This window comes from Pristiophorus japonicus, chromosome 19, assembly GCF_044704955.1.
Source record: "Pristiophorus japonicus isolate sPriJap1 chromosome 19, sPriJap1.hap1, whole genome shotgun sequence".
NCBI classification, from domain to species: Eukaryota; Metazoa; Chordata; class Chondrichthyes; family Pristiophoridae; genus Pristiophorus; species Pristiophorus japonicus.
Window position 1 is genome coordinate 32077986 of NC_091995.1, and position 26192 is coordinate 32104177.

The following is a 26192-nucleotide window of genomic DNA, read 5'->3' on the forward strand; positions in this document are numbered from 1 at the left end:
AGTGCATCCGGGAGGGCGCTGAGCTCCTCGAAACTCGTCATCGAGAGCATGCAGAAATCAAGCGCAGGCAGCGGAAAGAGCATGTGACAAACTAATCCCACCCACCCCTTCCCTCAATGACTATTTGTCCCACCTGTCACAGAGACTGGTTCTCGTATTGGACTGTACAGCTACCTAAGAACTCATGTTAAGAGTGGAAGCAAGTCTTCCTCGATTCCGAGGGGCTGTCTATGATGATGATGATGACTGCATGCAGTTTTAGTCTCTGTATTTAAGGAAGGATATACTTGCATTGGAGGCTGTTCAAAGAAGGTTCACTAGGTTGATTCCGAAGATGAGGAGGTTGACTTATGAGGAAAGGTTGCGTAGGTTAGGCCTCTACATATTGGAGTTCAGAAGAATGAGAGGCGATCTTATTGAAACTTCTAAGATAATGAGGGGGCTCGACAAGGAGGATACAGAGAGGATATTTCCACTCATAGGGGAAACTAAAACTAGGGGACATAGTCTTAGAATAAGGGGCCACCCATTTAAAACTGAGATGAGGAGAAATTTCTTCTCTCAGAGGGTTGTAAATCTATGGAATTTTCTGCCCCAGAGTACTTTGGAGGCTGGGTCATCGAATATATTTAAGGCGGGGATAGACAGATTTTTGAGCGATAAGGGAACAAACGGTTATGGGGAGCGGGCAGGGAAGTGGAGCTGAGTCCATGATCAGATCAGCCATGATTTTATTAAATGGTGGAGCAGGCTAGAGGGACCAAATGGCCTACTCCTGCTCCTGTTATTTTCTTATGTTATTACGTTCCCATAGCTATGTTGATGTCAAGCAACGTAAATGCTCTAGTGCCTGGCTCAAACCAGAGTTGCAGTTGCCTGCATCAGACCAGCAGCCACAGTGTGGTGTGCTCAGGGATACGCAGAGAGAATTTTTGCTATATGGACATCAAAATGAAGGATCGGTGTGCTTACAAAGTGCACACTAGATGTAACACCACTGGATTTAGGGGTACGGTAGCATAGAGGTTATGTTACTGGACTAGTAATCTGGAGTACATGAGTTCAAATCCCATCATGGCAGCTGGGGAATTTAAACTCAGTTAATTAAATAAATCTGGAATTTAAAAAAAACTAGCACCAATAATGGTGACCATGAAATCCCAACTGGTTCACTAATATCCTTCCGGGAAGGAAATCTGCCATCCTTACCTAGTCTGGCCTATATGTAATTCCAGACCCACAGCAATGTAGTTAACTCTTAACTGCCCCCTGAAATGACCTTTCAGTTGTACCAAACAGCTATGACTAAGTCACTGTGGGAGTACCTTCACCACAAGGACTGCAGCGGTTCAAGAAGACGGCTCACCACCACCTTCTCAAGAGCAATTAGGGATGGGCAATAAATGCTGGCCTTGCCAGCGATGCCCACATCCCACGAACAAATAAATAAAATTAAAAATTACGCTTCCATATGAAGAAATATTATAATGCTGCATATTTGTTCTATGAATTATAACTGAACATAATAACATGGAATAAATGCACACTTGGTCCTGCAGGAAAGATTTCAAATATATGTAATGACTGAATGTAGAACAGCGAATACGAAAGTGACAAGAACGACATCAGTTAAAGCGTTTTGGGCAAATCAAATTAAGCGTTCCACATCATGTGTTATTAGAGAATGAAGAAAAGCTACAATGCGTTGCATATTATACAGAAAATCTCAGGTTTCAATTCCAATCATAAAATGTCCTCCCAATCAATGCAGCAATCAAATTAACACACCGCTTAAAAAAAAATTATTTATTCGTTTATGGGATGTGGGCGTCGCTGGCAAGGCCAGCATTTATTGCCCATCCCTAATTGCCCCTTGTGAAGGTGGTGAACCGCATTCTTCAACCACTGCAGTCCGTGTTGTGAAGGTGCTCCCACTGTGCTGACTTTGTCGTAGCTGTTAGGTACAAATGTGTGGCTTGCTCGCCATTTCAGAGGGCAGTTAAGAGTTGCTGTGGGTCTTGAGTCACATATAGGCCAGTCCGGGTAAGGAAAGCAGATTTTCTTCTCTGGCCATTAGTGAACCAAATGGGTTTTTACGTCATCCGGTAGTTCCATGGTCACCATAATAGCTTTTTAATTCCAGATTTAATTAATTTAATCATATTATATATTAATATAAATAATTACTATAATATTACAATAAATAATTACATTAAAAATCCCCTAGCTGCCATGGTGGGATTTGAACTCACATCCTCAACTTATTACTCCAGGTCTCTGGATTATTCATCCAGTGACATAACCAGTATGCTACCGTATTCTTTGACATAATTTGAATATTTTATTCAGCAGTACATGGTTTAGTTCCTCTGAGAATGAAATGGTACTTTGTTTGTGTGTTGCAAAAGCAATACGTAGATGTGCGCTTGTCAAAGAAAACAGCATCAATTGACTTTCTCAAGCTCTTCAAAGCAGCAACATGTGAAATCAGACAGCAGCAATGGTTATGTGACTTATTTACTGATCTCCTCACAATTTGTGTCATTTTACAATATTTTAAACAACAATAATGATCAATGTATCAGTAATGCTTTTGCCCTTAGCCCAGGACATAACGTAACATAAGGATGAATTATAGTATGTTATGTTACAAGGATTAAGTGTGTGATTCAGCACGATTATGATGTTCCTATTTCCCTATAGGATATGGCAAAATAGGGCATTGGGATTACAATATAAGTAAAGAGCTGTCTTGGCTCACCCAAAAGTGCAGTCTATACAATGGGCTACATATCCTACTGCTGTTTCTACATTGCAGGGATTGCAGAGCAACAAGAGAGACTGTAATTGGACTGTAGGAGAAACTGGTTCAATGTTCATTGTACTTATTGTGTAATGAATTGGCAGCAGTAAGACAGAGAGATAGAAAGTAGAGCAGAAGGGTGGGAGAAGGTAGCTGGAGGCCAGCCATCAAATAAGACAACGGGGGAGAGAATTTGCTCGGGATTTCTTCCATCGTGACTCCGGCGGTGTATTGGTGGGACACCTGGGGAAACAGCCTTTTCTGGGTTTCTCCCGAAGGTGCACTGGGAAGTCTCGGCTGTGGCTCAGAGAGGTAGCACACTCAAATTAAACTTCAGCTTTTAATGTTAATGTGTATTGGAGGAACGGCTGTGCAGAGGGGCTCACCTCTGAGTCTCAAAGGTTGTGGGTTCAAATGCCACTCCAGGGACTTGTGCCACTCCAGTGCAATGCTGAGGGAGTGGCTGCACTGATGGAGGTGCCGTCTTTTGGATGAGACGTTAAACCAAAGACCCGTCTGCCCTCTCAGGTGGACATAAAAGATACCGTGGCACTATATCGAAGAAGAGCAGGGGAGTTATCCCCGGTGTCCTGCGGCCAATATTTATCCCTCAATCAACGTAACAAAAATAGATTACCTGGTCATTATCACATTGCTGTTTGTGGGGGCTTGCTGTGTGCAAATTAGCTGCTGCGTTTCCTACATTACAGCAGTGACTACGTTTCAAAGGTACTTTATTGGCTGTGAAGCTCTTTGAGACGTCTGGTGGTCATGAAAGGCGCTATAGAAATGTAAGTCTATATTTATTTTTTTCTTTGCACTGAAATTACGACAAGGGCAGAACTGGGTCTAACACTGGCATTGTGAATCGGTGGGCCAATCTGACGTGGTCCTATTTAAATATGCAGATGGGGGCTCGATGATATCTTCAGCACCCGATGTGCTATTTTAGTGCAAGACCTGAACAGCCTGGCAGGACCATGCCAGTTTTGGACGGATGTCCGGGGAGGCAGCAGGACTGCGGTGGATAAGTCCTTCCCCTCATTTTACCTGCTTCCTCCCACCGCCCGATTTCTACCTGGCTGTGGGAGGGGGAGTTAAAATCAGGGCGGGGGTGGGGGTTGGTAAAATCACCATGCACCTTGTATTGTTTCACCTAGGAAATTGTAATAGTCACATTGGAAAATGATTTATTCACTAACACTAGCATTATTCATTTTGACAACAACACGAACTTGTAAAACATCCCATGGTACATCACAAGAGTGCTATAAGGCAAAAAAAAATTACACTGAGTCATGTAAAGAGAAATTAGGGCAGATTAGCAAAAGCTTGGTCAAAGAGGTAGGTTCTAAGAAGCGTCTTAAAGGAGGAAAGGGAGATAGAGAGGTGGAGAGGTTTAGGGAGGGAATTTCTGAGTTTAGGGCCTAAGTAACAGAAGGCACGGCCACCGATGGTTGAGCAATTAAAATCAGGGATGCTCAAGAGGGCAGAATTAGAGGAGCGCAGTTATCTCGGAGGGTTGTGGGACTGGAGGAGATTACAGAGATAAGGAGGGGCGAGGCCATGGAGGGATTTGTAAACAGGGATGAGAATTTTGATATCGAGGCGTTGCTTATGCGGGAGCCAATGTAGGTCAGCGAGCACAGGGGTGATGGGTGAGCGGGATTTGGTGCGAGTTAGGACACAGGCAGCCCAGTTTTGGATCACCTCTTGTTTCCGTCGGGTAGAATGTGGGAGGCCAGGAGCGCGTCGAGAATAGTCAAGATGACCACAATATTCACACAAATGTTCAACTGTGTAAATATCAAAAGAGAGGCTCACAACTGTAGCTGGAAAAGTTCCACGGGCGATATTACATTGTTTTCTTTCCAATCGACGCTAAAGAAAGGGTAGAGTTTCTCCGTGAACGTGTTGTTGAATGTGTGAATATGCGACATGTCTTCAGCATCATAAAATGACAACTGTCCTCCCTCATAGTCAAGGTAAATGCCAATCTTTTCCAGGTTAACATCGGGGTTGATGACGACTTTTTCTGTGCCGTAAGCCCAGTAATCGTCCCCACTTTTGTGTCGTATGCTCCAATATCCATGCTCCGGTGACGTTACTACACACACTTTCCTGTTGACTGATGCTGCAGCCAAGCCGAGAAACCAATCAGAGTCTTCACTGATGTGTACCTCCCAGTAATGTGTTCCTGAGGTAAAGCCCATGAAAGCTACGACACTGAGGTAGTTGGTGAACCTCTCAGGGATATCTGATGATGTTGATGGAGTCTTACAATACTCTAGTTTTCGGCCACAATTTGATATACAAAGAAGGGGATTTGCTGTTCTCCGGTCGAATTGAAGTGCAGTTGGAACTGTAAGGAAATTAAATATAAGGTAGATATAGAATCAATGGGGGAGAAATTGGGATCATTTGTGCCTCCCGCTCCCACCCCCAAGAGTTTAGTGGCACAGAGACCCATTTTCGCCCCGGAGCAAAAATTGGGTATCGCCTTCAGTAGTTGCGGCGGGGGCGATGCCAGGAAACGCGTACATGGTGGCCGGCCGCTCGCGTGCATGGTGGCTGGCTGCCCGCGGGGCGCCGGTTAAAGGGGAGCTGGCATGCCCGTAAATTTAAAAAGAATCGGCCTACTTACTTGTCGCGGCCCATTGCCTGCTTGAACGCGGCGACCATGCCGCGATCTGATAGCTCGCCGCTTTGCTTGAGTGCCGGGCTGATGGGCCAAGCCCCGCAGAGGTTGCAGCTTGGGCCCTCCCCTTTAATGAAGGGGAGGGCCCCTCCTACACGACAGCGCTACGCGGCCCAGTGCACAAATTAAATCAGAATAAATCACGTGCCCAATTAGTTTAGCTGCTTCCGCCCCCTGAGCCCTCCAGAGAGGAAGTGGGACGCAGTTTTTTGTACACACCAATGCAAAGTACTCATTTATACCTCAGCCATGCCTTCTGCCTCCACCAATCGTTCTCCATATTGGTCCGTAATCGACCCCACTACTCCTCTGACAACCGTTTTACTGTTAATATGCCTTTAGAAGACATTTGGATTCCCCTTTATGTTAGCAACCAATCTATTCTCGTATCATCTCTTTGCCCCTCTTACTTCCTTTTTCATTTTTTCTCTGTACTTTTTATATTCAGGCCTGATTCTCCCTTGTATTATCAAGCTGGCATCTGTCACACTCCCCCTTTCTCTGCTTCGTCCTACTCTCCAACTCTCTTCCCATCCAGGGAGCCCTGGTTTTCATTGCCCTCCCTTTCCTACTTGTGGAAATGTATCTAGAATGTACCTGAGCATCTCCTTAAAGGCCGCCCATTGCTAGATTGCATTTTTGACTCCCAGTCTTTGACTGCAGTTTACCCAGACCAGATCATTCCTCAATTCACTGAAATTAGCCCTCCTCCAGTTAAGTATTTTCATTCTAGATTGCTCCTTGTCCTTCTCCATAACTAATCTAAACCTTATGATACTATGCTCACTATTCCCAAAATGCTCCCCAACTGTGACATTCCCTATTTGACCCATTTCATTCCCGAGGACTAGATACATCCTCCTTCCCCATTGGGCAGGAAATATACTTATCCAGAAAGTTCTCCTGAACACACTTCAGAAATTCCTCCCCTTCTCTGCCCTGAACACAATTACTGCCCCATTCAATATTGGGGTAGTTAAAGTCTCCCATTTTCACTACTCTATAGTTCTTGTAGTCTCAGTAATTTCTTTGCAAATCTGTTATTTGGTGGCCTATAAAATACACCAAGTAGTGTAATAGCTCCTTTATTGTTTCTCACCTCCAACCAAATAGATTCTTTCTTTGATCCCTTAAGGACATTCTCTCTTTCCAACACTGTAATATTTCAGTGATTATTTGCACTAATAAGCATCCTTTGGCACCTGCACACCCTGGACTCCGCCCCCGATGCCGACGCATGCATATCACTGCCCCCCTGGACTCCGCCCACGTCCTCCCGCGCATGCGCAGACTCCTCGAACCCAACACAGGAAGTCGGGCCTGTATCATGAGTTGGAGCTGTGCCGCGTGTGTCTAGCTTTTGGATTATCTTCAGGACTTTCGCCTAGAACATCACTGAGAATATCTACACAAACATTTTCACTGCCTTCTGTGGGAGAGAAAACATCGGAGGTGGGAGAGACTGGGAGGAGAGAGAGAGTGACTGTGGAGACAGAGAGACTGGGGGGGGGAGGAAGAGAAAGAGAGACTTTTGGGAGGGAGAGAGAGATAGACTGGGGGGAGAGAGAGAGAGAGAGACTGGTGGGGGGGAGAGAGAGAGACTGGGGAGGGAGAGAGAGAGAGAGAGATGGGGGAGAGAGAGAGACTGGGAAGAGAGAGAGTGAGACTGGGAGAGAGAGAGAGAGAGATTCTGGGGGAGAGAGAGAGACTGGGAGGAGAGTGAGAAAGCGAGACTTGGGGGAGAGAGTGAGACTGGGGGGGAGAGAGCGAGACTTGGGGGGAGAGAACGAGAGACTTGGGGGGAGAGAGAGAGACTGGGGGGAGAGAGAGAGAGAGAGAGAGAGAGAGACTGGGGGGAGAGAGAGAGAGAGAGAGAGAGACGGGGGAGAGAGAGAGACTGGGGGAGAGAGAGAGAGACTGGGGAGAGAGAGAGAGAGAGAGATTGGGAGGAGAGAGTGACTGGGGGGGAGAGAGAGACAGGAGGGAGAGAGAGACTGGGGGGGGAAGAGAGAGAGGGAGACAGGGGGGAAGAGAGAGAGGGAGACGGGGGGGGGAAGAGAGAGAGGGAGACGGGGGGGGAAGAGAGAGAGGGAGACGGGGGGGGGGAAGAGAGAGAGGGAGACAGGGGGGAGAGAGAGAGGGAGAAGGGGGGGAAGAGAGAGAGGGAGATGGGGGGTAGAGAGAGAGGGAGACAGGGGGGGAGAGAGAGAGGGAGACAGGCGGGGGGGAGAGAGAGAGGGAGACAGGGAGGGGGAGAGAGAGAGGGAGACAGGCGGGGGGGAGAGAGAGGGAGAAGGGGGGGAGACAGGGTGGGGGGGAGAGAGAGTGAGACAGGGTGGGGGGAGAGAGACAGAGAGGGAGACAGGGGGGGAGAGAGAGAGGGAGATGGTGGGGAGAGAGAGAAGGAGACGGAGGGTGAAGAGAGAGAGGGAGACAGGGGGGGAAGAGAGAGAGGGAGACGGGGGGGAGAGAGAGAGGGAGACTGGGGGGGTGGGGAGAGAGAGAGACTGGGGGGGGGAGAGAGAGAGAGAGAGGGAGACTAGGGGAGAGAGAGACACTGGGGAGACAGAGAGAGAGACTAGGGAGGGGGAGCGCGAGGGAGAGAGACTGGGGGAAAGACGGGGGAGGGGGAAAGATGGGGGAGGGGGAGAGACGGGGAGGGGGAGAGAGACTGGGGAGGGGGAGACTCTGTGGAGGGAGAGAGACTGGGGAGGGGGGAGAGAGAATGGGGGAGGGAGAGAGAGACTGGGGGAGGGAGAGAGAGACTGGGGGCAGGGAGAGAGAGACTGGGGGCAGGGAGAGAGAGAGACTGGGGGCAGGGAGAGAGAGAGACTGGGGGCAGGGAGAGAGAGACTGGGGGCAGGGAGAGAGAGACTGGGGGCAGGGAGAGAGAGACTGGGGGCAGGGAGAGAGAGACTGGGGGCAGGGAGAGAGAGACTGGGGGCAGGGAGAGAGAGACTGGGGGCAGGGAGAGAGGGACTGGTGAGGGGGAAGGGAGACTGGGGGCAGGGAGAGAGAGACTGGGGGCAGGAGAGAGAGAGACTGGTGAGGGGGAAGGGAGACTGGGGGCAGGGAGAGAGAGACTGGGGGCAGGAGAGAGACTGGTGAGGGGGAAGGGAGACTGGGGGCAGGGAGAGAGAGACTGGTGAGGGGGAAGGGAGACTGGGGGTGAGAGATAGACTGGAGAAGGGGAGAGAGAGAGTGGGGCAGAGAGGGAGAGACTGGGGGGAGAGTGAGCGAGACTGCGGGAGAAGGGATTGGAGGGGAGAGAGAGAGAACTCAGGGAAGGCAGATCATGTTCTTCCAACCCCGCCCGCTTTACACCCACACCCGATTTCTCAGAAAGCTCAGTGCATGTGTCACCATTCACATCACACCCAAAAACCTGTTAACAATCTGTGACCCACACACAATGCCCCATCTATGGCACAGCAGTGACGCATGTAGGGGGGTGGGGGGAATAAGGTCAGGAACTTGGTCTGGGATGGGGCAGGAACTTGGGTTGGGATGAGGCAGGAACTTGGGCTGGGATGGGGCAGGAACTTGGGTTGGGATGGGGCAGGAACTTGGGCTGGGATGGGGCAGGAACTTGGGTTGGGATAGGGCAGGAACTTTGGCTTGGGTGGGGCAGGAACTTAGGCTGGGGGGTGCCAGGAACTTAGGCTGGGGATGTCAGGAACTTGGGTTGGGATGGGGCAGGAACTTGGGCTTGGATGGGGCAGGAACTTGGGCTGGGATGGGGGAGCTCTATCTTGTCTGGAGTCGGCAATCAGAATGGCTCGAATTACACTTTGCAAAGTCACTCAGAACTTGAGCTGGGCGGTTCCAACTACACATTCCAGGGAAACTGCTGGGTGTATCTTATCCTCCAAGGGGACCAATCAGCAATCGGGTCATGTGATCATGGATAGCCAATCAGAGCATTTTGCTGATGCAAATAAGCACGTCCATAATATTTTCTTAATCAAAACTGCTACCCCTCCTCCTTTTCTTCCTTCCCTATCTTTCCTGAATATCTTGTATCCAGGAATATTAAGCATCCAATCCTCCTGTTTTTTGAACCAGATCAACGTTATTGCCACTACATCATATTCCCAACTTTAATGCCTGCAGCTCATCAACCTTATCAACCACACTTAGTACATTTACACTTATATTCTCTTTCAATATAAGAATATTGGCGAGCAGGGGATGGGAAAGGTTTCATTCTGCCTGTCAAGTGTGTTCCTTATACACGCCATGGGGCATATTTTCAGGGTGCGAAGGAGATTTACTAGAATAATGCCAGGGATGTGGGACTTCAGTTATTTTGAGAGACAAGAGAACTTGGGATTGTTCTCCTTAGAGCAGAGAAGGTTAAGGGGAGATTTAATAGAGGTGTTCTTATGAGGGGTTTTGATAAGAATAGGGAGAAACTGTTTCCACTGACAAGACGGTTGGTAACCAGAGGACACAGATTTAAGGTCATTGTAAAAGAACCAGGGAAGAGATGAGAATTTTTTTTACGCAGCGAGTTGTTGTGATCTGGAACGCATTGCCTGAACGGGCGGTGGAAGCAGATTCAATCGTAACTTTCAAAAGGGAATTTGATAAACACTTGAAACGGAAAATTTGCAGAGCTACAGGGAAAGAGCAGGGTGAGTAAGACTAATTGGACAGCACTTTCAAAAGCCTGCACAGGCACGATGGATCAAATGGCCTTCTTTATTCCTGTAGGATTCTACAGGTGCAATTTTAACCTAACCGTTGGAAAACTGATAAGATTGGGTGAAACGCATATTTACGTCCCATCCCGTTTTACTCTCCACTGAAATCAACAATGGAGTAATATTGGGCGGGGTGTATAAGCGGCGTTCAACCCGCCCTCGTGTGTGTCCTGCCCAGTGAGTCAGGTTAAGATTACCCTGCAGTTCTCTGATTTTGATCTTTGCCACTTGTGTGTTAAGCAGTACATGGGCAGAAGAGAGGGTAAGTCGGCCAGGGGGCGTCGATTGTAACCCAGCCCGCCCAGCAAGAACAGGGCCGGTTCGGGATCGCGGTCCAATGTTCATCCTACAGGATTCGAGCTGCTACTGAGTTCAATTGCACATAAAAAGAGACGAAGAATCGAGCGTCATAATCCAAACCAACCCAGTGTTCTCCAGGCACGTTAGATTAAGATCAGGGCTACTACAACCCGGCTGATTTTACGCCGCGGAAATTAAGGAAAGGACAATCTGGTGGGTTCGGTTACCGACTTGCGACCTTCCCGCCAGATTTTGCTTAAGGTGATGCTTAACCTAGGTAGTAATGACAAAGATCTTCCTCGGTGTACCAGTTATCTGATCATGAAATCTCCTGCTCCCTACATTATGTAGGACATTTGGGAGCATCGCATTATCATAACAAGGGCGGTGCCCAAAGGGACGCATAGGTGGTGACATTGGTCTTACAAGGTAGTGCTCAATGCACGACAGCCAATGTGTAGCCCCTTTTGCACTCCGCCCACTTTTCTGTTTGCCATTGGAAGAATAAAATTGGCTATGGTGCAAACCAGACTTCGGATCCACTATCACTCGCTACTGCTGAAGACCAAGTTCATCCCATAAATTGTGCCCATGTCTACCTATAATGGTGTGAAATTGGACATGGGTGGAACGCAGAACCGGCAGAAAAAGATCAGTAGTAAATGGGTACATTAGCATAGTTGTCAAGTAATCCAGAGGCCTAGACGAATGATCGGGGACAAGAGTTCAAATCCCACCATGGCAGCTGGGGAATTTGAATTCAACTAAATAAAATCTAGAATAAAGGCTGGTATCAGTAATGGTGACCATGAAACTATCGGATTGTTGTAAAAAACCCATCTGGTTCACTAATATCCTTTAGGGAAGGAAATCTGCCGTCCTTACCCGGGTCTGGCCTATATGTGACTCCAGATCCACAGCAATGTGGTCAACTCTGAACAGCCCTCTGAAATAGCCTAGCAAGTCACGCAAGGGCAATTACGGATGGACAATAAATGCTAGCCTCGCCAGTGACGCCCACATCATATGAACAAATAAAAAAAAGTCACACCTGTCATGACTTTAATAGCACTGAATATCAGACATGTGGTATAATGGGCAGCAAAAGCAATTCTGTCTGTTCTGCATTCCCCGCCAAGTCCAATTTCACCCCATTATATTTTGAAAAATCCTTTTGCCTGCACACACCTTCTGTCTATAAAATATTATTCCCTTTTCTCACATTTGTGTCAACTTCTTCACTTAGAAATTCTTTCGTCCTTGTTGATGATGGAAACTGCTTACAAAACTTATACTGTAAAAGAAAAAAAATCCTCTTGCCTGTGGCGATAATGTAAGGCCTCAATTTCGCATCACCAAGCTCTTCAGCTTTCTACTAATGTATCATTGCCTCTTTGCTCTTGTACTCTCGAAATTCCTTCAAGCTAGAGCTAGACCTGTCTCTGGCTGGGGCCAAGATCATCTCATACAAATTGTAAAATTACAATTGTACAAAGTACAAATCTACTGGGCTAATTTTGATCGTCTGGGGGATCCCAGATTCCTGCAGGCGGGAGTCGGCGGGAGTCAGCGGGAGTCAGCGGCAGATCGGGGGTGGATCGCTGTGAGGAGGCTGGTCTGTCCCCGACGGTGAGTTTGAAGAACCTGAAAAAACGGTAAATGAACATAATTTACCGTAAAAAAACATTTCCACAGCGACTTACCTGCATGGGGTCCCCAGGAGGTTTTCCAATAGCTTTTTAATTTTTTACTGCTGCACTTTTTTTCAGGTCTTCGACCCTCAGTGGGCCCGACTCCCTCCGTGGGCCCGACTCCCTCCGTGGCGGCACTTGGGCAGCGAGTGCCTCTGCCGCCGAGAATGAGACCTTCCGCCCACTGCCATCCAGATTGGCGGCGTACATCATCCATTTGCCGCCCGCCGACCTTCGAAGGACCTCGGCGATGAATATCCCGGCCAAAATACCGACCGGTACCTCAGCGGCCATTGGCGGCACTTTGGGCGACACTTGGGTGGGCAGAGGAAAACTTGATGAAAATCGGCCCCTCTGAATATATTGAAGACAGATAGATTCTTGGCCACTTGGAGAATCAAGGGATATGGGATCTGGCAGGAAAGCGAAGTTGAAATTGAAGATCAGCCATGAACTTATTGAATGGCAGAGCAGGCTCGAGGGGCTGAATGGTCGACTCCTGCTCCTATTTCTTATGTAAGTTGAGAAAATAATTTGGATAATTGAGGTAACAAGCAATGCAAAGGTTGCATGCTGGCATTAAGTGACAAGCACGAGTAAAGGAAATGATTTACGGGATAGAATTTCCGCTGAGTGCTTCCCTGAACCTCTGCTGCAACTTCAGCAAAAACCCAGGACAAAAGACGTGAATGGCCGGCTTAGCTGTTTGATTCACTTTTCTGGGGTTTCCATGGCTCTGTCAGCATAGTTAGGTAGACGATCAGAATCTATGTGGAAATGTAAGCCCAGCAGATTTAGACACTTCAATATAAATGCATGGATTATACGTACCTCTGTTTAAGACTGTCATATTCCTGAGAAAGCAAGAAAAAATATTTAATTATTGTTACATGCTCATTTCTTTCAGAATGACTGGATGATCTGTAACGTTCAACTCCCAGATTGTGAAGTCAGGACATCTCCATTGCAAATGTTGAAGACTATCTCACCTTCCGAATTTACGACCGTGCGTATTTCTCGTATTATTGCTTCCATCGCATCACATTCTCTTGTAAGCAACACAACGTTCTCTTCCAACATCTTCACAACACGTTCTTCTTCATCCGCAAGTTTTTGTATGAGTGCGCGTTCTTTTTCATTGAGGAAAGAATGCAGCACCTCAAATTGTTCTCCTATATCTTCTCGCAGACGTTCTGTCGTATCCTATAACAGAAGTATAGAGTGTTCATAGCAGCATCGTCATCAAAGTTGTCATAGAAATTATTAATTATTTTAAGTAATATTGACGTTTATCTAAAGTGTATTGTCCTGAAACATTAACTCTGTTTCTCTCTCCACAGTTGCTGCCTGACCTGCTGAGTATTTCCAGCAATTTCTGTTTTTATTTCAGATTCCAGCATCGCAGTATTTTGATTTTGTATTAGTGTTTAATTCACTGCCACTTCTCTTCTAGGAATGACCACCTTGATAAAGATCTGCTCTTCCCTCAGACGGGATTTCCGTTTGTCTCTTTTACCTTGTTCATCTTCTTTGTTTTTTGTTTCCCTTCTTGTGTTTGATCAAGTATCTACCAAAACTCGCTTTCACAGCCATATCTCTTTCCTCGGTTCTGATAAAAGGTCAACGACCTGAAACTTTAACTCTGTTTCTGTCTCCAAAGATGCTGCCTGACCTGCTGAGTATTTCCAGCATTTTCTGTTCTGATTTCATTTGTTGAAAATTGGTAGCATGATTGTTTGAAATTATGCTTTTACCGACTGGATTAGCACAATGTACACTGGGCAAGTACAAACTGTTACTATAACTGCACTCCAAATATGGTGACATTCAACTTCAATCACTCATTTAATACACATAAAGCTCCAACTGTCCCCCAGCAACCACAGCCTTTTGGGGGAGAGAGTTCCCAATTTCTACAACCCTTTGGGCCAGAAATTGTGTAGCTCCCCTACTGGGGTGATTGCCATGTATTCAACCAGCATTGTAACCCATGGATAATCTGACCTAAGTTGTACACTGTGAGAACACTGACCACTAGGTGGTGAACTTGTGGGAGACACTCCTAACCGAGACCTTCAAATATCAAAGAGGAAGCTCCACCTACTTCCATCACTTGAGTGCTATGGAATAAAGAACAGGTCACAGACTGACCTTCTTTCAAACATGGGCCTCGTGTGCATTTATACTGTATAGTAAGGACGTATCAATGGCGACATGAAACTGGGATTTAAATCACGTGAGCATGGCCACTAGCAGAACAGACGAGAGGTACTGTGTTAAGGAATGGTTGGGACAGAGATTCAACATTGTTAAAGCAGCACACAGTTCTCCAGGCAGACAAGGGCAGTCGGGCATGCCCCAACATGTAGTCGAACCCAGAAGGGGAGTTCGACAGAGATAATGGCAAGCTGAACAGCGATTCACGCTATTGCAAGGGACAATGCGGCCAGTAATGGGGCCATCAACACCTGTTAATGGCGCACTCAAGGGCAATAACAGGACAGTCAGGGTCGATCAACTAGCAAGGGACCTTTTGTTTCAAACAACAGCTCATGCTGGAGGTGTGGAGGCACACACTCAGCCGGAGTTTGCAGAGGTGAGCAAAATACCTGCAGAAATTGCATAAATGAACGCTGGGGGAAATCGCTGGAAGCTGAAGTTCAGCGAGTTCATGTGGAGCACGTATACAGTTCATACACCAGGACGCCACCCATAATGATGAAAGTGCTCCTCAATGGCATCCCAGCATCAATGGAGTTAGACATGGGGGCCAGCCAGTCCCTGATGGGTATCAAACAGTTCGAAAAGTTGTGGGCATCCAAGGCCAGGAGGCCAAAATTATCGCCGATTGATGCACAGCTACGGACATACACAAAGCAGATCATTCCGGTGCTAGGCAGCGCCACGGTAGTCGTGACCCACAAAGATTCGGAGAACAGGTTGCCACTCTGGGTTGTCCTGGGGGACGGTACCGCACTACTGGGGAGGAGTTGGCTTGCTGTCATGAACTGTAAGTGGGGCGATGTCAATGCAATTTCCTCTGTGGAGCAAGTATCATGCTCACAGATCCTGGACAAATTTGACTCATTATTTCAAACCGGCATTGGCACTTTCATGGGGGCCAAGGTAGTGATTCACATAAACCGGACGCCAGGCCAGTACACCACAAGGCCAGAGCGGTGCCGTACGTGATGCGGGAAAAGATAGAAGGCGAATTGGACCGCCTGCTGAGGGAAGGCATCACCTCGCCAGTCGAATTCAGTGACTGGGCGAGCCCAATTGTGCTGGTGCTCAAGGCGGATGGATCGGTCAGGATATGTGGCGATTACAAGGCCACCATCAATCGGCTGTCACTCCAAGACCAGTACCCACTACCGAGAGCGGAGGACCTCTTTGCGACGCTATCCGGTGGCAAACTTTTTTCAAAATTGGACCTGACCTCAGCTTACATGACCCAGGAGGTGGCGAGTGAGTCAAAGAAGCTGACCACCATCACAACACACAAGGGGTTGTTTGAGTCCAACAAATGTCCGTTCGGGATTCGCTCAGCCGCCGCGATCTTCCAATGAAATATGGAAGTCCTCCTCAAGTCGATTCCAGGGACGGTGGTTTTTCAGGACGACATCCTCATTACGGGTTACGATACTGAAGAACACCTCCACAACCTGGAGCAGATGCTACGCAGACTGGACCGGGTAGGGCTGCGACTAAAAAAGGTGAAGTGCGTCTTCCTAGCTCCAGAGGTAGAATTCCTGGGGATGAGGGTAGCAGCAGACGGGATCAGCCCTACTGCATCCAAGACGGAAGCGATCCAGAGAGCACCCAGACCCCGTAACACGACAGAGCTGCGTTCGTTCCTGGGGCTCCTGAAATATTTTGGTAGCTTTCTTCCCAAATTGAGCACGCTGCTAGAGCCACTACACGTGCCCCAAGCAAAGGACGCAAATGGGTCTGGGGGGACAGCCAGGAAAGGGCTTTTAATAGAGCAAGCAATTTGTTATGTTCCAATAATCTGTTAATGCTATATGACCCATGTAAGAAACTTGTGTTAACGTGCGATGCGTCGTCCTATGGTGTCGGGTGTGTGTTGCAGCATGTCAATGCCAAGGGTCAGTTAAAGCCGGTAGCTTATGCCTCCAGAAGTCTGTCCCAGGCAGAAAGGGGCTACAGGATGGGAGAAAAGGAGGCACTCACATGTGTATATGCGGTAAAGAAAATGCACCATTACCTGTTTGGCAGGAAATTTGAGCTGGAGACAGATCACAAACCCCTAACGTCCCTTTTGGCCGACAACATGGCCATAAATGCAAACGCAAAGGCCCGCATACAGAGGTGGGCACTCACGTTAGCCGCCTATTACTACACAATTCGGCACAGACCGAGCACCGAAAATTGCGCCGATGCACTCAGCAGGCTCCCACTAGCCACCACTGAGGGGGCTACCGAGCATGCTGCTGAGATGGTCATGGCTGTTGAAGCTTTCGGAAGCGAAGGCTCACCCGTGACAACCCGTCAGATTAAAGTCTGGACAAATAGAGACCCGCTATTGTCTCTAGTCAAGAAATGTGTCCTGAATGGGGACTGGGCAGCCAAGTACAGGGCATGCCCTGAGAAATTTAAACCATTTCACAGGCGCAAGGATGAACTCTCGATTCAGGCCGATTGCCTACTGTGGGGAAACCGCGTAGTCATGCCCCAGATGGGCAGAGAGGTGTTCATCAGAGAACTCCACAATAAGCACCCGGGTATTGTCATGATGAAGGCAATTGCCAGGTCACACGTTTGGTGGCCAGGGATAGACGCAGATCTGGAACTTTGTGTTCGCAGGTGCAACACGTGTGCTCAGCTGGGCAATGCGCCCAGGGAAGCCCCCCTTAGCCCCTGGCCCGCCAAGCCTTGGTCACGCATCCATGTGGACTACGCAGGTCCTTTCATGGGAAAAATGTTTTTGGATGTCGTCGACGCCTACTCCAAATGGATCGAGTGTGACATTTTAAATTCAAGCACATCCTCTGCCACGGTAGAAAGTCTACGGGCAATATTCGCCGCCCACGGTCTACCGGACATCTTGGTCAGTGACAATGGCCCGTGCTTCACAAGCACTGAATTCCAGGACTTCATGGCAGGCAATGGAATTAACCATGTTAGAACGACACCGTTCAAGCCGGCCTCAAACGGCCAGGCAGAACGAGCAGTGCAGATAATCAAACAGGGGATGCTCAGAATCCAAGGGGGTTCCCTACAAAGCCGCTTATCACGCCTCCTGTTGGCCTACAGGTCCCGACCACACTCGCTCACAGGGGTTCCACCCGCAGAGCTGCTAATGAAAAGGACGCTCAAAATCCGGTTATCCCTTATACACCCCACCATGAAAGAAATTGTCGAGAGCAGGCACCAGTCACAATATGACTACCATGACAGGAATGCGAGGGCGCGATGTATTGATGTAAATGACCCTGTTTTTGTTCTCAACTACGCTGCAGGGCCAAAATGGCTCGCAGGCACTGTGGTTGCCAAAGAGGGAAATAGGATTCTGGTAGTTAAACTTACCAATGGACAAATCTGCTGCAAACTTGTGGATCAAACAAAAAGGAGGTTCAGCAACCCCATAGAAGAAGCAGAAGAAGAACACGATGTAGAGTTCACTCCACCACAGGTGACCAAACACAGGAACCAAAGGGAGGAGAGCCCAGTCACTGTGGGCAGTCCGGACAGGCCTGAGGCACCGCAAACAGCAGACACTCAGGCCAGCGCCCCACAACCGAGCCCCAACTCAGGCGCTCTACAAGGGACCGGAAACTACCAGAGAGACTCAACCTGTGATCCCAATAAGACTTTGGGCGGGCGGGAAGTGATGTCATGTATTCAACCAGCATTGTAACCCATGTATAATCTGACCTAAGTTGTACACTGTGAGAACACTGACCACTAGGTGGTGAACTTGTGGGAGACACTCCTAACCTAGACCTTCAGATATAAAAGGGGAAGCTCCACCCACTTCCATCACTTGAGTGCTATGGAATAAAGGACAGGCCACAGACTGACCTTCTCTCAAGCATGGGCCACGTGTGCATTTATACTGTATAGTAAGGACGTATCAGTGAAAACTTTTCCAGGAGTGCAAAAGTATCGCCGGCCGAAAAGGATTTGCTGGTGCCGGGAACTTCCGCTGCAGCTCTCCAAATGTGAAGTGGAATGGGTAAATCAAGCGCTACCACTTCCCTGAGAGCGCTGGAGGGAGTGAGAGGGGCAGTAGTGGCAGAGCTTTGAGTAATGTTTGTGGCGGTGTTGCCGACTTCAGAGATTCCTTATCTCGCTTAAAGGGAAGGTCCAATGCTGGTTGAATGAATCTTCAGGCTGTGTCTGTTGGGCCACGGCACCTGCGCTACGTGCATAACAGCCCCAAGCAGTCTAAGAGAGTGCAGGGCAGAGCGATCACGGGGACAAAAGAAATCAGGACGCACCAGAATAGGGAGATAAATATATTTTGCCCAACTTGACCACCGCTGCCTTTAAGGTTCGCTCCCCAAGCACCCAGCCGGGGTGACAAAGCCTCCTGCAGCTGTCATTGTTGACGGCCGCCGATGCTGCTGGGGGCCGGAGAGAATATTACATCTGGGGCGGTAATGAGGCATTGCTCACTTGAGAACGTCACGATCTCCGGGTGGGGGGAAGAGAGCGAGGCGGTGAGTGTTACTGCCAGCGCAAAACCGTCAGGGAGGTTCACGGGCATTGGTGATTTTGCCGAGCTCATGCCCCGTTACCGCCCCCGCAGGTGCTTACGAGAGGTGCAAACCAGACCAATTTCTCCCCCTTTGTGTGGAAAAGGGCTGCCTGAGATCGCTCCTAAATGACCAAACTCTAATTTTAAGATCATGTCCCCTTGTTCTGGATTCCCCGCCAGAGGAAATAGTTTATCCGTATCTACCCTATCAATCAGTTTCTACAATTTTGACACCGCAATCAGTTTTCAATGAACTGATCACTTTCATCTGAGCAAACATTTTGTTGTTGATTCTATATTAAACTATTATTTGTGATTAATATGATTCTTTCTTCATTAAATTAATGTAAATTCTGTTCTCATTCCTGTTACCCGTGGCTAACTATTGAATACCTGTCAGCTCCCTGATCACTATCTCAACCCAACCCTACAGACATTTAGCCCAATAATTCAAGCAGTGAATCGGTTCATTCTTGACAGTTAGTCATGATATATCTGGTAAAATATAATATTGATGAATTAGCAAGTGAATTTGAGCATATTGTTTAAGTGGAGCCTGAGGCATTGTCCCCTCGGCTGGCTGTTTGGGGAACGATATTTAAAGGCAGTGGTGGTCGCGTAGAGCAACATCTATTTCTCTGTTCATGGGCCTTACCACTCACCCAGCGAAGGATTGGAGAGATATTGGGGTGTAACTTAACCTAACTTAGAATCATAGAATGGTTACTGTTGCTCGAATGGCAATTTCACTAGTCGTGTGACTAGTGCCTGCGACGGTTCTTGAGTTAAATACCAAATAACACACTAGACAATGGCGGTACCGTTAATGTTCGTTTAATACAGAAGAAGTACAAGACTCACCACTTATACTTCATAGGTCCGCAGATGATCAGTCCGTCCTAACACTGTTCCATCAAGGGTCTCTTCCCTGGCACCTATTCTGCCGAGTATTGCTCCTAGGTTCTCACTATGGACTGTCCAAACCTGTCTATCTTTATACCCTCCTTCTCATGCAATATTCCTGTTCCCCTAACCTGTCGAGGTGGCATCAATAAGTCTAAGGTGATCATGTCAGTAGGTCTAAGGTGATCATGTCAGTAAGTCTAAGGTGATCAGCTAAATTCAATGACCATTGTTTGCTAATGTCTGGCTGATTCCCTACTTTTGGCTACATCTGGCGTATTGTAACACAATTGGGGTGACTAGCTTCTTTCCTGCTGAAATTGACAGTGCATAATAGGGTTGGTAAAACTCCACTAGGCTAGCACATTACATCGACTTTTCACTGTCCATCATATTAACATACTGTTGCCTTATGGCCTATACTTCCACAGTTACATCACAGAAGGAGGTCATTCAGCCCGTCGAACCCGTGCCAGCTCTCTGCAAAAGCGCTTCGGCTAGACCCACTCACCTGCCCTTTCCCCATAGCCCTACAATTGTATTTCCTTTAGGTACTTACCCAATTCCCTTTTGAAAGCCGCGATTGATTCTGGCTCCACCACCCCTTCATGCAGTGCATTCCAGATCCTAACCACTCGCTGCGTAAAAAGGTTTTTCCTCCTGTCACCTTTGGTTCTTCTGCAAATCACTTTGAAACTTGCCCCGAGGCAAGCCCACAGAATGGGGTGGAATGCTGGGTTTAGACTGCACCCAATATTAATCTCTGTTGACTTCAATGGAGAATGAAATCGGGTGCCGTGGCAGCACCAGATCAGTTTCCCGACGGGTGGGTGAGATTAAATTCCTGATCAACACGAATGCGGTGCAACTAACAACCTTTCCAAACTAGACTGAGAGAAAGTGAAAGAGAGCGAGGTGAACTTTGGTGGGGTACACAACAGGCGATCGAAGATTGGCAGCCCGTTATATAGCTTGGTCGATTTTCCTTATCACTGAGGACAACAGAACGTAACATCGGGCGGGGTGTGTAACAACCGGTATCCACTGTTGTCGGTTTTGTGCTAGTCCTGATGTTGAATTTCACCCGTAGAGAGTGTTAGACAGAATTTACAAGGCAGGAATTCACCTTTAATTCATCAGTATTGAATCCACCGCTGGTCCTACTCCCCACCCCACTCCCCATCCCAATATCCCATTCCATTTAAATCAATGGGCTGGGTGCATCCATTGGCTTAAATGGAACAGAACTTTGGGCTGGTCGCATAATAATAGTGTCCGATTTATCCAAGTCTGCTGACGATACAAAGAGAGGTGGGACAGAGAGCTGTGAAAGGGACACAAGGAGCAAAGGGATACAGACAGTTAAGTGAGAATGCAGTAAGGTGGCAGATGGAGTATAATGTGAGGAAAGGTGAGGTTGTTCTCTTTGCTAGGAAGAATAGAAAAACAGAATATTTTTTAAATGGTGAGAAATGTTGGTGTTCAGAGAGATTTAGGTGCCCTAGTACAGGAAACAAAGGCAATTCACATGCAGGTACAGCAAGCAATTAGGAAGGAAAATGGTTTGTTGTGCTTTATTGCAAAGTAGGTTGGAGTACAAGAGTAAGGAAGTCTTGCTACAGGGCTTTGATGAGACCACACCTGGAGTACTGTGCACAGTTTTGTTCTCCTTATCTGAGAAAGGGCATACATGCCTTCATCGTCGTCATCATCATAGGCAGTCCCTCGAATCGAGGATGACTTGCTTCCACGTCAAAAAGTTCACAGGTGTTTCAATGATGGACCTAAAATTCCAGGTCCCGAACTAAATCTTGAAGGGTGGAAGATGCCTGTACTTGGAATTTCTTTAACGTGTGGTGACCGTTGCACACCAGCCACCACACGGGCTTGACAGAGCTAGGTCTTGGTCCAGCAGCAAGGATTAACCAAGATGACTGGAGACCAGATCTGCTGCATGGACCCAGTGCGCCCACATATCACAGTATGGGCTGGCCCATGTTGCCCCTGGGCCCTCGCCTCTTCTGGGCCCCGAATTCATGTCTCCCCTGGGCCCCGATCACATCCCTCTACAATCTACGTGCCTTAGAGACAGTGCAAAGAAATTAGACTAGATTGATTCCTGGGATGAGAGGGTTGTCCAATGAGGAGAGATTGAGCAGGTTGGGCTTATACTCTCTGGAGTTTAGAAGAATGAGAGGTGATCTCTTTGAAACATGCAAGATTCTGAGGAGGATTGACAGGGTAGATGCTGAGAGGTTGTTTCCCCTGGCTGGAGAGTCGAGAACTAGGGGGCATAGTCTCAGAATAAGGGGTTTGCAATTTAGGACTGAGCTAAGAAGGAATTTCTTCTCTCAGAGGGTTGTGAATCTTTGGAATTCTCTGTCCCAGATGGCTGTGGATGCTCAGTCATTGAGTATATTCAAGGCTGAGATCTTTGGACTCTAAGGGAATCAAGGGATATGGAGATCGGGTAGGAAGTGGAGGCGAGGTTGAAGCTCAGCCGTGATCTTATTGAATGTCGGAGCAGGCTCCAGGGGCCAAATAGTCTACTCTTGCTTCTAATTCTCATGTTCTTATGCCTTGCTCTTCGTACCCCCCCCCAACCGCCGCCCCCCCCTCCCCACTCCCACCCTTGCAAGATGAATTTCTACCTCTGCGTTTTTTTTCTTCACTTTAAATAAAAAGTCAGAAATAATTACACGGTGCAATGGGAAATAAATAGCTGCTCGATGTCGCTGTGTACAACAAATAAATGCACTCTTCAGAAACTCACCAACAGGTTAGAAATCTTCTTTCCCTGTGACATGCAAATTGTTGCAAACTCTCCAACCACATTTTCCAGCCTTTAAATCGAAGATTCCAGTGTATCCTTTAAAACACAATTCAGAATATACTAAATTGCCAAACAATGTGCTTCTATTCAGAAATGGCAATTGTGCATTGATTATAATAATAGAATGATCTGAGAGTAGGCAATTTGAAACTAACCCACACTTTGCCAAACTGATGGGGTGGGGTGCTACACATGTTGAAGTCAATGGAGAGCAATATAGTGCAGGGTGCAAATCCGTCGTTCCACCCAATCCAGTTGGGAATCCCATTGGGAGAGTTAGGTCAAACTCTCCCTAACTCTGTAATTTCCTCCGGCCCCACAACCCCCAGAGATGTCTGCGCTCCTCAAATTCTGCCCTCTTGAGCATCCCTGCTTATAACTGCTCAACCATCGGTGGCCGTGCCTTCAGCTGCCTGGACCCCAAGCTCTGGAACTCCCTGCCTAAACCTCTCCACCTCTCCACCTCTCTTTCCTCCTTCAAGATGCTCCTTAAAACCTCCCTCTTTAGTCATCTGCCGTATCTTCTTATCTGACTGGGTGTCAAATTTATTTTTAATTTTATAACACTCCTGTGAAATGCCTTCAGACATTTTACCATGTTAAAGGCGCTATTTAAACACAAGTTCTTCTTGTTGTAATATTACCTCCTCGAAAAACCTTTCCCACCAATAACAACAGCAACCTGTATTTATATGACCCCTTTAATCTAATAAAACATCCCAAGGAGCATTATAAAACAAAATTTGATACCGAGCCACACAAGGAGATACTAGGGTAGGTGACCAAAAGCTTGGTCAAAGAGGTAGATTTTGAGGAGCATCTTAAATGAGGAAACAGATGTAGAAAGGCAGAGAGGTTTAGGGAGGGAATTCCAGAGCCTAGGTCCCAGGCAGCTGAAGACACGGCCGCCAATGGTTGAGTGATTATAATCAGGGATGCTCAAGACGCCAGAATTGGAAGAGCACAGATATCTCAGGGTGCGGGGGGGCGGGTGGTTGCAGTTCTGGAGAAGATTACACAGATAGGGAGGGTCGAGGCCATGGAGCGAATTGAAAAGGATGAGAATTGGAATAAATAGGATCATGGATAATCTGCACCTTAACTCCATATCCCTTGATACCCTGAGCTAACAAAAATCTCAGGCTTGTAAGCTTCAATTGACCCCCAGCATCCACAGCTTTTTGGGAAGTGAGTTCCAGATTTCTGCTACCTTTGTGTGAAGAACTGCTTCCTAATTTGTCTCCTGAATGGCTTGGGATCTAATTTAAGATTGTTCAGTTTAACGTCTCATCTGAAAGACGACACCTCCGACAGTGCAGCACTCCCTCAGCAGTGCATTGGAGTTTCAGCCTAGATATTTGCGCTCAAGTCCCTGGAGTGGGACTTGAACCCACAACCTTCAGACTCAGAGGCAAGTGTACTACCCACTGAGTCACGACTGACACCCAAGAGGTGGCTAGGAGGAAAACGTCTCTCATCCACACTAAAGGTATAAATGTTCCCTTGGCATCTTATTTAAAATCAATCCACACAGCGCAAAATTCACATGCTGGTGGCTGCTACTGTATAGCTGGCACTAAACTGGGTTGATATAATTGAGCACTACCTTAAGGCAGTTAACACATGCGTCTGGAAGTCCCCCGGGATTTTCTCAAGCGAGAGATGGAAAGCACCCCCACTGACATTCAGGGACAGATGCCTTAACGTTGCACACATCACTGCTGGAGCCGGAGTAATCAAGCATCAGGCCCAGCTTGGATTTTGTGCTCCACAGGTCCTGGCACCAAATTAAAACTAGGGACTGGGTGTGGAATTTCCTGATTTTTGCCTCCTGACTGTGTCAGAAGCGCAGGTTGAAGGAGACAGTAACAACACGAGTGATACAACACCTAGGAACTTAGGAACAGGAGTGGGCCATTCAGCCCCTCGAGCCTCTCCGCCATGCAATTAGATCATCGCTGATCTGTGATCGAACACCAAATACCTGCCTTTGTCCCATATCCCTTAATACCTTTGGTTAACAGGAAGCTATCAATCTCCAATTTAAAGCAAACAATTAGCCTAGTATCAATTGCTGTTTGCGGAAAAGAGTTCCAAAGTTCTACCACCCTTTGTGTGTAGAAGTGTTTCCTAATTTCACTCCTGAAAGTCTGGCTCTAATTTTTAGACTATGCCCCCTCATCCTAAATTCCCCAACTAGCAGAAATAGTTTCTGTCTATCTACCCTATCCAGTTCCCTTAATATCTTGAAAACTTCAATCAAATCACCCTTTAACCTTCTAAATACTCAGGAATACAGCCCTAATTTGTGCAATCTCTCCTCGAAACTTAACCCCTGAAGTCCGTGTATCATTCTGGTAAACCTACACCGCACTCCTTCCGAGGCCAATATATCCTTCCTAAGGTGTGGGGCCCAGAACTGCTCACAGTACTCCAGCTGTGGTCTAAACAGGGCTTTGTGTAGCTGCACCATAACTTCTACCCCCTTGTATTCTGGTGCTCTAGATATAAAGGCCAGCATTCCATTAGCCTGTTTGATTATTTACTGTACTTGTTCATGACATTTTAATGATCTATGTACCTGGATCCCCAAGTCTCTTTGGAGCTCCTTTTTTTAGCCTTTCTTGATTTAGATAGTATCCTGTTCTATCCTTCCTGGGTCCAAAAGTGGTTCACCTCACATTTGCCTACATTGGAACCCACAGGTTTTTTTTGAACGGCACTCATTAGTGTTCTCATTAAAAAATAGTTATATCCTGAATTATTACCTTGCATTCCTGAACGGCGTCATCTTTCGATATGCAAGTGTGGCCTTTGTGACCCTGAGAGAGTGCACAGATCAAACAGATCAGCTGGTTGTCGTCCCGACAGAACATCTTCAGCTCTTCCCTGTGTTTGACACACTGGAGGTTGGCAGCTCGTGTTTCAGTATTGACACGGAGCTCCAACACTCCGGCTACAATGTTGGCCAGTGCCTGGTCGGAATAAAGCAAATCCTCCTCAAACTCTGCTTGGCAGTGCGGGCACAGTATCTCAGTCGATTCTGCTATGTGTCTGACTATGCAGTGTCTGCAGAAAGAGTGGCCACACCTGAGTAATATCGGGTCTTGATAAACATCCAGACAAATGGCACAACACAAATCCCTGTCCAGGTTTGTAGCCATATCTATTCCTTTCCCCGAACTCAGTCTGAGTGTTTGGTGTCTGCAGGCGCTGTTTAAGACGGCCCGTTTTTGTTGTTTGCTAGGTGGGGAAAGCACACTGGTTTGCACCTGGCAATGTGTCAACACATAATCTTACTGGTATTTATATGGTATGCACATGTCATGTAGCCAAGAAGTGAATGCGAGGCAAATAGCGCGTTTGGGCAATTATGTATTCACGTAAATGGCTAACTCCCAAGAAGACAGGAACAGAAGGAGGCCATTCAACCTGTCGAGCCTGTTCTGCCATTCAGTGAGATCATGGCTAATCTTTATCTTAACTCCATCTACATGCCTTGGTTTCGTAACTCTTAATACCAGGGCCTGCCAA

The 26192-nt window shown here is 47.5% G+C and overlaps 1 pseudogene; it reads right to left on the reverse strand.

Annotated features, from left to right (window-relative positions):
- Positions 1-4623: 4623 nt before the first annotated feature.
- LOC139230166 (zinc-binding protein A33-like) lies at positions 4624-25822 on the reverse strand (annotated as a pseudogene).
- Positions 25823-26192: the final 370 nt, after the last annotated feature.